Below are 14,788 nucleotides of genomic sequence, written 5' to 3'. Positions count from 1 at the left end.
TCCTTTTGAGGTTTTAGAATTGGTATGATCAGGCTGGTTTTGTATGATTGAGGTATATAGTGTTTGAAGATGTGATTGAAGTGAGAAAGTATTCTACTTTTTATTGATGGTGAACTGTTTTTTATCATGGGGTATGAGATTCTATTGATTCCTGGTGTTGAGCCTTTATGTGATTGTAGAGCAATGGTTAATTCGATTTTGGTTATGGGTTTGTCGATTTCTATAGCAGATGTGGATGGCATGTGATTGAGGATTATTGTCTTGTTTTTATGGGAGGGGAATTTCGGCTGAAGTTTTCGTCTTTTGAAAGATGGGACCAATGATGTGCAAGAAGGTTGGCGATTTGGTTTTTGTCGTTGGTGGTTACATTGTTGTTGGTTGTTATGCAGTGTATTTGTTTTGCTGGGTTAAGACCGCAAAATCGGCGAATGTTGTTCCATATTTTTGTTGTTGGTGTGCTTGCTTGAATGGCTGATGTGAAGTTGGTTGTGGATACCCTTTTCCTAATTGTAATTTCCCTTTTCAGAAGCGCGTTTGCTTTTCTGTAAGCAATGATCGTTTCTTGGGTTGTGTTTCTTTTCAGTGCTTTCCATGTTTGTTTTTTCTCAATGTGTAAGTCTGCTAAGTTTTTGTACCACCAAGGAACTGTGCGTGAGTGTCGGTGTGGTAGTGTTTGTGGTATCGTATGGTGTGCGCTTTTAATGATTATTTTGTTAATTAATGCTGTTTCTTTGTTTATGTTGGTTGAAGGAGGGTATAGGTTATTGTTGTTATGTGTATGGGTTGTAAAGTTATCTCAGTTTGCTTCGTTTAATTAAAAAATTGGTGTCTTTTTGTTGATGATTGTGTCGGTTGGAAAAAAAGTGATGATGATTGGGAAGTGGTCGCTTCCGCAAAGGTCATCTATCAGATTCCAGGTTGTGAGTGGTGTGAGTGATGGAGAACAAAAGCTGAGGTCAATGTGTGTGAAGGTGTTGTGTGTAGTAAAGTGTGTTGGTGATTTATCATTTAGTAGTGAAAGTTGTGAGTGTTCAATGAATTTGGCTATTGTTTTTCCTCTTGAATTCGAGTGTGCAGATCCCCAGTTTTGGTGCCAGCTGTTAAAATCTCCTGTTATCACAACAGTTTCTTTGTTTAAGTTAATTACGTTGTTTAGGTTGTTGCGTGAAAAAGATTTGTTAGGTGAAATGTAAAGTTTTAAAGTTTTCTTTTGATTTTATCTCTGCTGCTATTGCTTCTACATCTTCACTGATATTACTTTGAGTGTGTTGGATTGATTTGTGGATTAGCAGGGCTACTCCTCCAAATCTGTTAGATGCAATGTTTGTTAGTATATTTTAGTTTACTGGTGTTGGTAGGCTCTGAAATTGTTGTATGTGTGTTTCTTGGAGTGAAATAATATGTGGAGAGTGTGTCTTGATGAGTATTAGTAGTTGGTTGTAGTTGTTCGAATATCCTTTAATATTCCATTGTAATATTTTTAAGGACATAGTTTAGGGCAGTTTTTGTGTTTGTTTTATAACGTTCGTACTGGAAAGGATTGTTCTTTGGTCTTTTGCTTTGAGGTTTTTAGATAGGGTGGATTTTTCTTTAGCTTGGCTTCTGAGAACGCGGTCGTTTGTTGATGTCGAGGGTCTTTCAGAGTCGAGAAAGATTGGGCATTTTCTGTCCTTGGATGAGTGGTTTCCTTTGAAATTGATGCATTTAGGTTGTTGCCTACAGTCGTTGTTGTCGTTGTTGTGGGTGGTCTCAGAGCAGTTTTTGCATGTAGGGTTGTCTTGCTTGCAGCCAACTTGGGGGTGGTTGAAGCGACGGCATTTCTTGCATTGCATAGGAAGAGGTATATATGGGCGTGTGAATACTATTTCGTATCCGACAAACACTTTTTCAGGGAGATTGGTAGAGTCAAATGTAAGCGTTTTATGTCCTGTTGGAACTCGATTTTGATCGTCCATTTGTACACTTCAGAAACTTTTTGGGACTTCAGTTCGTTTAGAATTTCTTCTTCTGTGATATTCCTAAGCAAATTACAATAAATAACTCCTTTGGTCTGATTAAGGTTTTTGTGTTCGTATGCTTCTACGTCTACTACACCAAGTTTTTTAATTTTTAGAAGTTTTTCGGCTTGTTGAATGTTTTTTATTTGAATTAGAATTGTACCTGCTCTTGTAATTTTACATTTTTCCACTTCACCTCCGCAGATGTAGTCGATTGATTTTTTTAGAATGAATGGGTTTGTGTTTTCCAGGGATGTATTGTCTTTACTTTTTATAACGATGAATTTATGTTCAGTTATTAAGTTTTTAGAAAAAAAGTCTGTTTTTATCTGGTGGTAACATTTTGGTTTTGTGGGGCGAACCCCCTGCTTGTGGTTGCTGTGATCACGTGACTGTTTGTTGTTGTATTTTTTTTTTATCTTTTTTGGGAGTCTCTTTTGTTTTCTTGTTTGTTTTTGCGAATTTTGCTGATAAGCACTGGTTGTTGGTGATATAGATCGCCGTAGCTGCACGTCTTTACTCAATGAGGTCTGGAGTGAAACTGACATCGATTATTTAGATTTTTGGGCTGTGAGCAAATTTATTAAAATATTTTGATTTTGCATAAGGTTTTGCATTGTTGTTTTTATTAAAGACATACATTCTATCATACCCTGTTTTAGAGTCAAAATCATGGTTTCGATGTTGTTTGGTATTTGTCCTATTGCTTGCTAGGGTGTTAATTATACTTTGCTTGGAGCATTGAGCTTTTGGGATCTTATTCAAAATTAATTTTGTATAGATTATAACATTCATTGCAATCGCATTGTTACTGAAGAAATATCTCTTTGTAGAAGGACTTCTAATGGTTTATGGTCACTTTTAACCATAAATTCTCGTCCATACACAAAGTGGAACCTTTCACAGGCAAAAACGATTGCCAAGTCATTTTTCAATTTGAAAAATTGGCGTGAGGCAAAACTAATTGGATGACCATTCTGCAAAATTACGCATCCAAGTCCATCTTTGGAGGCATCGGTTTGAACTACAACTGGCTTTAAACTATCGTATACTGCTAAAACTGGTTCACTTGATATTACCAAGTCATTAAGCTCGTTTCCATGTTCTTTTTTCCACTCAAATGGGGTATCTATTGTGATAACGAGATTTAATTAAAAGAAGTAATCCCGAAGACGTCCAGTTTGAGAGTGTCTTTATTGAGAAGTCAAACATTCTTAGCTGCTAGAATTGAGTGAGCAGCGGGCAAATTAAATGCAGCGTTAGCATATTCACGTACACACATATATGCCCTGAGACGGCTGGCTCGATGTGTTAGTGAGCGAGAGCCAGCCGGCACCGTGGCACTATGGGGCATTTGACCACTTTTCTTGGCCAAAATTAATAACTCGGTCAATTCAAAAGATATTGACTTGAAACTTCACCAGTCGAAATTTTTTGTCCCTACGCATATTATATATGAGAATCATCCGGATCGGACAACATTTAGGAGTAGATAAAGAAATAGAAAAAACGGTTTTATTAGTATAAGAAATCCAATAAAATGTCCTCATGAAAACGCTTTAAACCGAAATTAAAGCATACAATGAACAATAGATACAATGAATAGTTAAAATTAGTTCCATTCAAGATTTAATTCTCAGAATTGTTTTTCCATCAGAAAAATTTCTACAATTTTGGGATTTTCACCTTTGGCGTCGAATTCCAAAGACATGGGCAATGGTTTAAAATGGGGACTATTTTTTAGGAATGCCGTGATGTATTAAGAGTATGTCCTACCGAAAATAATAAAGGTTGGTCCAATTATATAGGCCACGTAATTCAAAATGTCGGTAAACATCGGTTTTTTGTATTCTTAGCTGTACCGCGGAACCTGTAGGTGATGGAAAATAATTTTGTATGGGACTTTTACTCAGAAGCACCCACATATCATGGAAAACTTGAAATGGTTCGTGGAAATTTCACAAAGTTTAATTTTGTGTTCCTGTGTTATAAATTGGGAAATTATTCGTTTTCCTCGTTTAAACAAACACTTGTGTTTGACGAATTTAAGCTTCACATATTTTCTGATGTCATTGTTATTGACAACGTCATAGACTCTGGGCTCAGGGTACTCCTGCTTCTGCAAGGGTTTCTTTTCTGATTTCTGATCCTGATTTTTTCGTGTTTCTGATCTGGTTGTTATTTTCATTACCTGTCTGTTTAATGATTTTAAATCGTTTATTGTAATTCTGGACAGAGCGTCTGCCACGTAATTATTTTTCCCCTTGAGGTATTCCGCAGTAAAATAAATAAATTCCGCAGTAAATCTAGCCTCATTCTTGTTAATTTTGAACTAGGATCTTTCATTGAAAATAGGTAAATTAATGGTCAATGATCTGTTTTTACTATAAAATGCCTCCCATAAACGTATGGTCTGAAATACTTTATGGCCCAGTGGATGGCCGCTAATTCTTGCTCAGTGGTTGACTTGTTGGACTCCCCTTTTGTAAATGATCGAGACGCATATGCAACTGGTAATTGCGCGCCCCCATTGAACATATATATTTAATGAAGTAAATAAATACAATAATATATCAAGTACTTCGCTTGCTACACTAAGGTTTCTAAGCTTTCCTGTTCTTGATGACAAATCTGGAATTAACTAAGCCAAATATCATTAGTTTACAAAATAATATTCTTGGAGTGCTCCACGGCATTGATTGCAAATTCTGTTAGTGTTAGAGCCCTAGATCACGAAAATATCACTAATTTTTTTTCGATGGCACAAAAACCTGTGCCATAGATTTTTTAAAGTTCAAAATGTTAAATTTCAGACTTTTTTGAATTTATCCCTATTTCCGGCTCATATCCACCCAATTTATGATGGAGTTTAAATGTTCGGATTTTTTGCCTTTTTTTGGTAGACAGACTCCAAATTTAAGATTTATAATAGGCGGCGACTGTAAACAAAAATAACACAGGAACACAAAACTGAACTTTGTGAAATTTCCACGAATTATTTCTAGTTTTCCATGATAATTGGGTGCTCCTGATAAAAGTCCCATACAAACTTATATCCCATCACCTACATGTTCCGCGGTATAGCTAAGAATACAAAAAACTGATGTTTGCCGACATTTTAAATTATGTGGTCTATATAATTGGACTAACCCTTGTTATTTTCGCTGAAATCTACTCTCAATACATCACGGCATTCCTAAAAAATAGTCCCCATTGTCAAACATTGCCCATCTCTTTGGAATTCGACGCCAAAGTTGAAAATCCCAAAATTTTCAAGTTTTCTCTGATGAAAAAAGAAATCTGAGAATTAAATCTTAAATGAAACTAATTTTAACTATTCCTTTAATATATTGTTCATTGTATGCTTTAATTTCGGTTTAAAGCGTTTGCATGATGACATTTTATTGGATTTATTAAACGAATAAAACCGCATTTTTAATTTTATTTTCTACTCCTAAATGCTGTCAAATCTTAAATAAGTCAACATGTCAATAAGTTAATAAGTCAACATGTATGTTTCTCTATGTATGTTCAGTAAACGTTTTTAATTTCTTAGTTCTAGAGGTTGCCATGACTTTCCTGCAGTTCCATTCAGCGCTTTTTTTTTCCAGTGAATCACTGCTAAAACTTGAGCACTAAGCGTTCAATCAGTAAGGAATTTGGATGAAAAATAGCGCTGATTTTAACATGGGCATGTCCTAGGGGCTCATCACTGACAAAAACTAGCGCTTTCTTAGCAACTGTTCATCACCATTTTTCAGCGCTTAATGCATCACCAAATTCGGTGCCTTTTTGGCGCTATTTTAGCGCCGAAATATCACCCAAAATCATCAGCAAAGAGAGAGAAAAATAAAAAATATGTTGAATTTCATCGCCCTTATCAAAAGGTTTATTTCTTTTCACTTCATTTTACTACATCATTTTTGGTAAACTATTTTCATAGTTTTACATTAAATTAATAGATTTTTACCAACTACGGTGACTTGTAGGGTCTTCGGTACGTTTGTCATGGCTTCCGGAGTCTTGGTGAACTCCGTTTTCGCGCATGGATATATTTCACACATCTCCGCATCCCCTCCGGAGGCTCTGCAGGCTTCACCTGACCAATGGGATCTGAATTTGGAAAAAATATATTTTTATAATATTATATAATATTAGAATATTAGACAAGAACGATAAAAACTTACTTAGAAGTGCAAGAATAACATCCTTCTGGGCTGTAGGACAAAATGATTTCATCTGAAATTATATTGTTTATGCACCTTGTACCATCAGCTTGACCTAAAAATAAAACATACATATTTTAAAAATGAGAAGCTATAATAATTTTGACAAGACAAAGTTATAATTCCCTTTAAAATTACTTACCTAAAAATGCATTCTTGATTAATAGCACTTTTGTTTGAGCTCGAAAACAACTTATCACAGTTAGAACGCAATTGAAAAACGCGGAACAAAGGCGCCTGCTTTTCAGAAGTAGAAAAAGAATACTGAGCGAGAAAAACAACATCTGCAATTTCAATCTCTCTTGTTGTTCTTTTCCCTTTGCCACGATCGCGCTCATGGTGGAACTATACAAGGTGATCTCGTCGCGAGAGCTGCCCTCTTTTGAGGACGTTATTTGTGTCAGTCTCTATCTAGCTATCTCATTCTATCGCCTAAAAGAGACAGAGAGGTAAACATATTTAACGTCCTCAGCAGAGCTGACGAGACCACCTTGTATAGTTCCACCATGATTGCGCTTGCATAATTTGAGAGAGAGAAATTTGGGAGAGCGTCGTCTCTGGCGCCGTTTAGGTCGGCTTCGTCGGTGACGGAGATTGAGAGAGAGGGGGTTGGTGAGAGAGTCGCTTCTGCCGAGGCTCTGCCGAATTGCATCTACATGTTTTTGTTGCGGCTTGATTTGACCTTCCGAAAGAATATGACCCATAAACTCAACTTGATGTTTTCTATACTAAACCTTGTCCGGGTTAAAACGTACTCCATTGGACTTTGTGTGATTTAATACCTTCATTAATTGTGCTTTTCAAAAGTGTCTCCCAATACTCGGATTTCACGTTTTTTTTGTTTGTGGTCAGAAAATTCTAAAAAAAAATTCAATAAACCTTTAAAAATTCAAGCTTTAAGAAAATAATGGCATATCGGAAATATGCAGTTTTTTAGGTCAAAAAAGGTTAAGGGATATGCCAAGCATATTTTGACCTATTTTGTTTAGGTCAAGGTCGAGTTTTATTTAGAGCTTAAAAATATCGATAAATGACAGTATCGATATTTTCGATAATTTATCATTATCGTATCGATAATATCGATGTTGTCAAGGAATGCAAAGACAAATTAAAAACAATTTTATAATTCTGTTAATACCACGTATTATTATTATATACATGCATAATACACTTGCATTATTATTAATATTATTATTAAAAAAAATCGCGGTTAATTTATTTAATTTTAATTTTTTGTTTTCATTATTAAAATACAATTTCAGACTAAAGGATCCTCCTCTTGAGAACGCGTGGCTTATTTATTTTTTATTAATTGAGTTGAGTTGCATCACATGTCTAGAAAGACACCAATTCTTAGTCAATGACAATCACGGCTTCTTAAGAATTTTTTTTTAAATATTTTATAAGGAAATTCTTATGTAAAATAATAGAACAAACCTTTGTTCCATCCCATTTTTTGGTACTAAAGAAGAACAAATTCCTCCTCTTCTGAAGAATTCCCGGTTGCTTTTTTTTTTATTTTATAAGGAAATTCTTATGTAAAATAATAGAACAAACCTTTGTTCCATCCCATTTTTTGGTACTAAAGAAGAACAAATTCCTCCTCTTCTGAAGAATTCCCGGTTGCTTTTTTTTTTATCCTTTGTCAAAATTGCTCAAACGGTCTTCGTTTTGTTTGTTGTTGGAATTAAAAGAACGAGAGTTCCTCCTTTCCCCAAGAAATCGCGGTTCTTTCATTTTCGATTGCTCAAACGATCTTCGAAAAGCGACCAATTCTTATCAAAGGCTATGAATTCGCGGTTTCTTGAGATTTTTTAATAGCGGACAGAAGGTCGGTAGCTGCAACCAAGATTTTGTTTTTGGTACTAAAAACCAAAGTTCCTCCTCTTCCCATGAACTCGCGGTTCTTTTATTTGCCATTTTTTGCCATAACCTATGCGCTTTTCGCCTACTTTTAAGTATTTCATAATATCTATGGGACCAAAGAAGAATAAAATACCAAGAACTCGCGGTTCTTATAGATAAACATCGATGTTTGAAAAATATCAGAAGTATCGATAGTGTCGATATTGACATCGATAATTTTCAAGCTCTCGTTTTATTTAAAATTCAATGATATGAATGGATGAACGAATGGTCAGAGTATAATTTTAGCTTGTTGTATTCCAGTATTTTCCCTTTTACATTAACTTTCCTTGAGAAATAGAAACAACTTCGAATTTAGTGTTCTAAAATTGCCTGAGCAATTTCTAAGTTCCTGCTTGCGCCAATAGTATTATTATTCTATAAATATAAACAACAAAATTGCATTTATAATATTTATAAATATATTTATATAATACAATATGTTAAGGCATAGAGAGAAGAAAGCAATAGAGACATGCTTGGAGTATTTGTACAGACTGATGGAACTGAGCAAGCCTATTAAGGTAGAGGAGGAGAGTTTGGTATGTTACTTTGTTGAAGCAGTCCCTGACAGCAAGTCAAACAAAGCTGGCTTGTATAGAGCCAAAACGGTAAAGGACTTAAAGGTTGAGATTGAAATCTATGAGAAAGATAGAGGCAAAATCAATTTACATAAAAAAATTTGTATCGAAATAAGTAATGTATACCTATTCACTACAAAATCAATTTACATAAACAAATTTTTATCGAAATTTGTATAAATTTAAATGAATGAAAAGAAAGTACTACTTGTCGCTTCTCTCAGCTGGCGCTACTTTGGTCGTTTGGTTACTTCGTAATATTGCGTGTAACTGCTATAAATTGCTTCGCCTTAGTAAATTTGATGTACGCCAAAATCAAACTACTCGTCTTATTGAAATTATTATCGTTGTCGCTTTACTTTTTGTGGGGGATGGTCGTCTCTTTCTCTCTAGTGTTCATCTGGTATTGCGAATTGACTTCATTCTCCGCAAATTTTCCGACGAGTGCGACTTCTCGTTGCACACACACGTGAAAATTTTGCAAGAATTTTCTAGAAAGCTTTGAGAAAATTGAAGGCAATTTTTTCACCTCAACTTTTCCATTTTTTTCCCGTCATTAAGGTTTATTATATGTTAGCGAATACAGTGTACAATAAATTTTCTGAACTTATTCCCGGACGAGCCCACATTAAATTTGTAGGATAATACAAATTTCATTTTATTTGGGAAAGTAACAGAATATTTTAATACACTTATTGTTTCTTGATATAACGTATGTATATCTTTTAAAACTCGACTTCTTTTCGGAACCACGCACGACCTCTTTGCTTTTTCGACTCGCTCAACTCTTTTTTAGAGCGATGCTTTTTATACTCGATGCATTTTAAATAAATACACGATATTCTTTTAATGTTGATGTCGCTGTTAATTTTACGCTGCAAGGGTGATACACTTATACTAAATTCACTAATCCTACATTTATTTTGGTAATATTACTTTCCGAAGATTAGCTTTTAATACGACCGTTTTTTGTTATAGAGAAGTTTTTAGCACTTTTGGGCAGGCGCTGATGGCGGCCCGCAACTCCGTTGCTGGCCGAACTTTGCAGACGCTTCGCCTCGTGACCGTGACCACTCAGCGATTGCATGGGCCGGATCGGATTTCGCCGGCTGGATTCCCGCTTACGCGTGCATCCGGTGCTGGCCCAAGATCGATGACCGCAGTCGGGTTAACTCCTCCCAGTTTTAAGTTAAGGCCGCCCTCGGTCTTTCCAAGTATGTCAGCCAGCAGCTTGCTCCGGTTCTTCTTGTCATTTCGGCGACGGTTAAGGAGGAAGAGGGCAAAGCATCCTAATAGAAGCGCAAAAAAAAATTTTTCAAAATATTTTTCCTTGTATTTTTTATGATTTTTTGAATGGAGACATCTCAGTAAAATTTTGTATGAAAATTTGCAGTTATTATTAATTTTGATTGGGGAACAACTTTGCATCAAAACATTTTTGTTTTAAGCCCCAGGAAAAAATTTGAAAATTTGACTTTTAAAAAAAATTGTCTAATTTGCTCACTTTTCCAAGGGGTGCTTAATGGGTTAAGAAAATTTTTGTGTCATTTAAACGGAATTGAATTGCTCTTTCCATAGTTGCCAAAATGTTTATATTATAAGTTCAAAATATGAGTACAGTTAACATTAACATTTGTGAAAATACTTTTGACCACCCCTGTATATTCTTGATCAGGGTCACTAGCCGAGTCGATCTAGCCATGTTTGTCTGTCCGTCTGTATGAACGATGAGATCTCAGAAACTACAAAAGCTAGAAGGTTGAGATTTTCCACACATATTCTTGGGCTTTCTATGCAGCGCAATTTGCAGCCCACAATCGCCCACTAACGATTTTAAAATGGGTCCTGCGCCCACATCTTTAAAGATTTCCGAGAAGTAAAAATGCAATTTCGATCGCGCCTTCAACATACAAAAGTTCTGATATCAACATTTGTGACGAAAAATGATTACACTTGTCATTAAATAGACTTTCTAATATTTTCTCATTCGGCCCGCATTTTTGCATTTTTACTACCTATCGAAATGTAGAAGACATTTTTCAAATCGGACCATTCATTAAAAAGTTATACGCAATCAAAAAAAAACTTTGTATATCCATCTCTCTCGCACTCCCTTTAGCGATTATTAGTCGGGACACCAGCCCGAGTACAGCGTTCGCACTCCCTTTTCAGATAGTCGGGACACCAACCCGACTATAGCGTTCTTTCTTGTTTTGATATAAATTTTTGTCATTGTGAGCGGACGAGCGATGGTAGCAAACCCTTTTATAAAACATCTGTAATAACTAGCTAGCCCTAAAAAGGATCTAAGATTAAATAATGTTTTTGGGGGCAAAAAGTTTTTTATGGCTTGTACTTTTTCCGGGGAAGTTTTGATCCCCCCTCGCGATACTATAAATCCAAGATATTCCACGCTTTCTTTAACAAATTTGGATTTTTCCTGGGACAAGCGCATACATGAGCGGTGCATAAACGACTTAGGTCTCATCAACATATTTGATGTTTTCCTCCTTTGATTCGGAAAAAATGATCGCGTCATCCATGTAGACGCAACAAATTTTCCCAATGGCGTCCCTTAAAACGTCATCAACAGCCATCTAAAAGATACTAGGGGCGTTTTTTAGCACAAAAGACAGTCTGCAAAACTCATACTTTCCATTGTTTACTGAAAAAGCTATTTTCTTTCTATCCGCCAGCTCTATCTGGTGGAATCCCGATTTTAAGTCCAACGTTGTGAAGTATTGGGCTTTTCCTAAATTTGACAGTATTATCGATATGTTAGGAATCGGATTCCTAAAGTCAATAACCAGCCTCTTTTTTTTTTGTGATCCCAGGTGGGCTTATTATAGGGCGATTTTGACGGTCGAAAATTGCCATCAGCAAGAAGTTACTGATGACGAAATCCGATACACCTTGAGAGTACTGGTACATTTTTGAAAATACTTTTGACTAGGGTTGTATACCGCTTTAGTATTCTATAATATTTTTTACTAAATTAATTTTAGCATTTACCTCCTTTAGGAAGTCTAGACCCACAATACCATCAAATTCCTTTTGGCAATTTAAGATAAAGAAGGTGTTTTTTTATTAAAAAGATGAATAAAGCATTTTTGTCTTACGAATGTTCCACCATGAATGGAGTTTACTGTAAAGGTGTTCTCAACCGGTATTATATATTTTAACTCCGTTAGGGGCTGAATATAATTTTTTGAGGCGCCGGTATCTATTAAGAATCTTAAAGTACGCCCTGCTATCGTACAAGTTATGTACGGAAGCAGGGACTTATCCCTAAAAAATTACAGTATTCCAGGTCTGAAGCTTCATCGTCTATAGCTGAGGCTTCTGTTCTTGCATAATTCTCATATTCAATATCTTTGCTTTGCTCGGTTAGGTTTAGTTTCTGAGTTCTCATCGAGACATCCTCATAAACCTTTTTGTTGTTCGCTTGCAACTTTGACCGGGAAGTAGGGTCTACTTCCATGGCCTCGGGCATTTGGTATTAGTTCTTTTGACCAAACGGCCTTTGTTTAGAACTACCGTTCTGTCCGTTGCCCGTTTACTGGCTGTGTTGAATTTAGCGAATTTAGCCAAGCTTGCGTCGTAGGCACACCTATCATTAGCCGCTTCCGCTTCTTAGGTTGGGCTGGGAATACTGCAAGTCTCAAGGCCCTTCTTAGCCCGGAGACAAAGGTGTGGAGAGCGTCGCTCCTAAATTTCAGGTTCAACACGGTAGCAGCGGAAGGCTCGTGTGACATTAGTGTTTTGTTTGTAAGAAGCGTCAGCTTCTTTTCTATTTCGTCATAATACCTATTTACAGAAAGTTCGCCTTGTCTCATGGTATCTAATTCATGCTGAATTACGCGTACCGGCGTTTTGTCGGCATATGTGAAGTCAAGACGATAAAGTCCCTGCTAAGGAATTTTGGCTTTCTCGAGGATAAATGTGAGAGCTAACTTTGACAGGGACTCGGAGTCCCTCTTAAGCGATTTCGGCTCGATTGAATGACAGCTGATTTCCCAAAGCCAACTAAGAAGAAGAAACGAAATCACAGCTGACTTTTCCCTTGAAATATACCCAAACAGCTAATGAAATAATCGAAGCACGCCATTTTTTGCGCTTCACAGCACAATTCTGTGCGCTAACAGCACTCTGTAATTGTTTCTCGTTCAGATAAATTAAAGCAGTCGAGAAAGCGGATTTGCTTTTACGAAGAGTTTATCTGGTCTTTAAGTTTTCCGAGCAGATAGCTATCAGGGACTTTGACAGGGACTCGAGAAACCGACCCTAAGAATAATCCCTAAACTGGAAAAATCATTTTTTTCTTGTATTTTTTTTTTAAGTTTGATTCACTGAAGAGATAATAAATAATCGCCCTACTCACATTTTGTCCAGTGGAAACACAATATATTTGTTCAGTCAGTTCGGTGGCGATTGTAACGGCGCCTGAAGCGACTAACGTAAGACACAGCCTCAAAGTATACTACGTTTAACATGACGAACCAAGCCTTGCCACCCAGTCTAAATCTAGGTTGCCGTAGGTCAAACAGCTGACTCTGGGTTGCACCGAAAAGCTGTATCAGCTGTTTGGTATTTCCGGAAAAAAACCGACGCGGCGTGGCTCGAATTTTAGCACGTTCTTCTGAAAAAAACAAGCAAGAAAAAAGCAATCAAGACGTATTTCATCCGATCAGAGAATCCTCCGGGGAAACGTGAGTCAAAGGAGAAGGCTTTCCTACATCCGCGCCTAACTAGATCGCGCTTCGCGCTTGAGTCGCGTTTTTTTAAACATACCCTAGGCCGCGTGTCGCGAAAATTGCGACAGTTTACCCACGTTTTGCTCGGCAGCACTTGCCGCGAGGAGCCTTTCAACCGATTCACGACGCCCTCCCAGAGAAGGAATTTTTTCTGCAGCTTGGACCAACCCGATCGCGCTCAGCGCTTGAGTCGCGTTTTCCAATCCAAGTCGCAGCCGCACTACAGCGAGGATTGCGGCGATTTCCCGTCATTTGGATCCACCAGACAACTGTCCCAGGGAGCACCCCACGGATAAAAATCGGAAAGTGGCTGTCCCGAGGCGCACCCTCGACAGAAGATCGCATTGGTGTGCACTCCTGACCAAAATCATAAGGCGGTTGCCCAAGGAGTACCACGATCGACGTCCGCCACGGCCATTGGTAGCCGCCCACAAGAATACCGAAAATCTGACGCCCAAATCAGTCGCCGCGGCAATATACATATGTATAAAGCACATATAGGTGTACATGTAAGTTATACGAACTCCAAGATTGGTTACATAATCTTTACGGTATTCCTAACCACGTGCAGGTTGAAAATTTTCCATCGCGTCTAACGGACGAAGAGGGAGAAGAAGGAGAACGATAACGGCTTTCGGAGCACTGGAACGAGGTGGAACTGGAACGTGGAACAGCAAAGCCGCTACGCGAAGAGCAAACGAGAACAAGAATACAAAAGGAGACAACTCAACACGGAGAGAATAACCTAACAAAAGAGGAATAAAAACAAGATAAACGAAGTTAAACAAACCCGAATCTAGTGAAACCCCATGGTTAAATAGAAATAATGTGAAAATTAAGGAAGTGCTGAAAAGAGAGAAATCAAAAATAGTTATAAATTTGTCAAAAGGTGAAACTCCTAAGAAAATACCGAAATCTCGGCTGTGCGCGATTTAAAACAAAGAAATGAAGTAAAGCCAAAATAAAATCAATTAAATCTAAAGTTTTGCGAATGCGAAATAACGAAGGAAGAGAAACATGAAGTTTGAGCCCAGGCCGACAGGTCAAAAGAAAGAAATTTAAAGTGAAGAGAAGAGAATTTGCACTGAAAGAATTATAATTTTTTTTGTTTTGTTCTTCCTACCCTTCCAGGGAAGTTTCTCTTTATAATTTTATATCTAATATCTAATTAACGAAAACGACGGAGTGAATTTAATGTAATTTTACAAGAGCGCTCAATAATCTGGTTTATTATTTCTGCCGACAAATTTATGGGTAATTGTCCCACTCCCTCCACAGCCAACCTACGCCAAGTGGTTGACCTCTTCGCCAAGGAGAATGCTGGG

At 37.1% G+C, this 14,788-nt stretch overlaps 1 protein-coding gene and 1 long non-coding RNA gene across 8 annotated transcripts in view; one reads left to right on the top strand and one right to left on the bottom strand.

Annotated features, from left to right (window-relative positions):
• The window catches only part of LOC138912316 (scavenger receptor class B member 1), a 472,662-nt gene that overhangs the window by 208,319 nt on the left and 249,555 nt on the right, over nt 1-14,788 (top strand). The window lies entirely within an intron of this gene.
• LOC138912298 (uncharacterized) lies at nt 5,980-6,483 on the bottom strand. The gene is made up of 3 exons (XR_011417820.1): nt 6,366-6,483; nt 6,185-6,278; nt 5,980-6,110 (listed from the first exon to the last, which is right to left on the bottom strand). It is a non-coding gene; the product is annotated as an uncharacterized lncRNA (long non-coding RNA).

Source organism: Drosophila takahashii, chromosome 2R (genome assembly GCF_030179915.1).
Source record: "Drosophila takahashii strain IR98-3 E-12201 chromosome 2R, DtakHiC1v2, whole genome shotgun sequence".
Lineage (NCBI taxonomy): Eukaryota > Metazoa > Arthropoda > Insecta > Diptera > Drosophilidae > Drosophila > Drosophila takahashii.
Note: the sequence above shows the minus strand (reverse complement) of the source record. Positions and strands in the feature narration are given on the sequence as shown.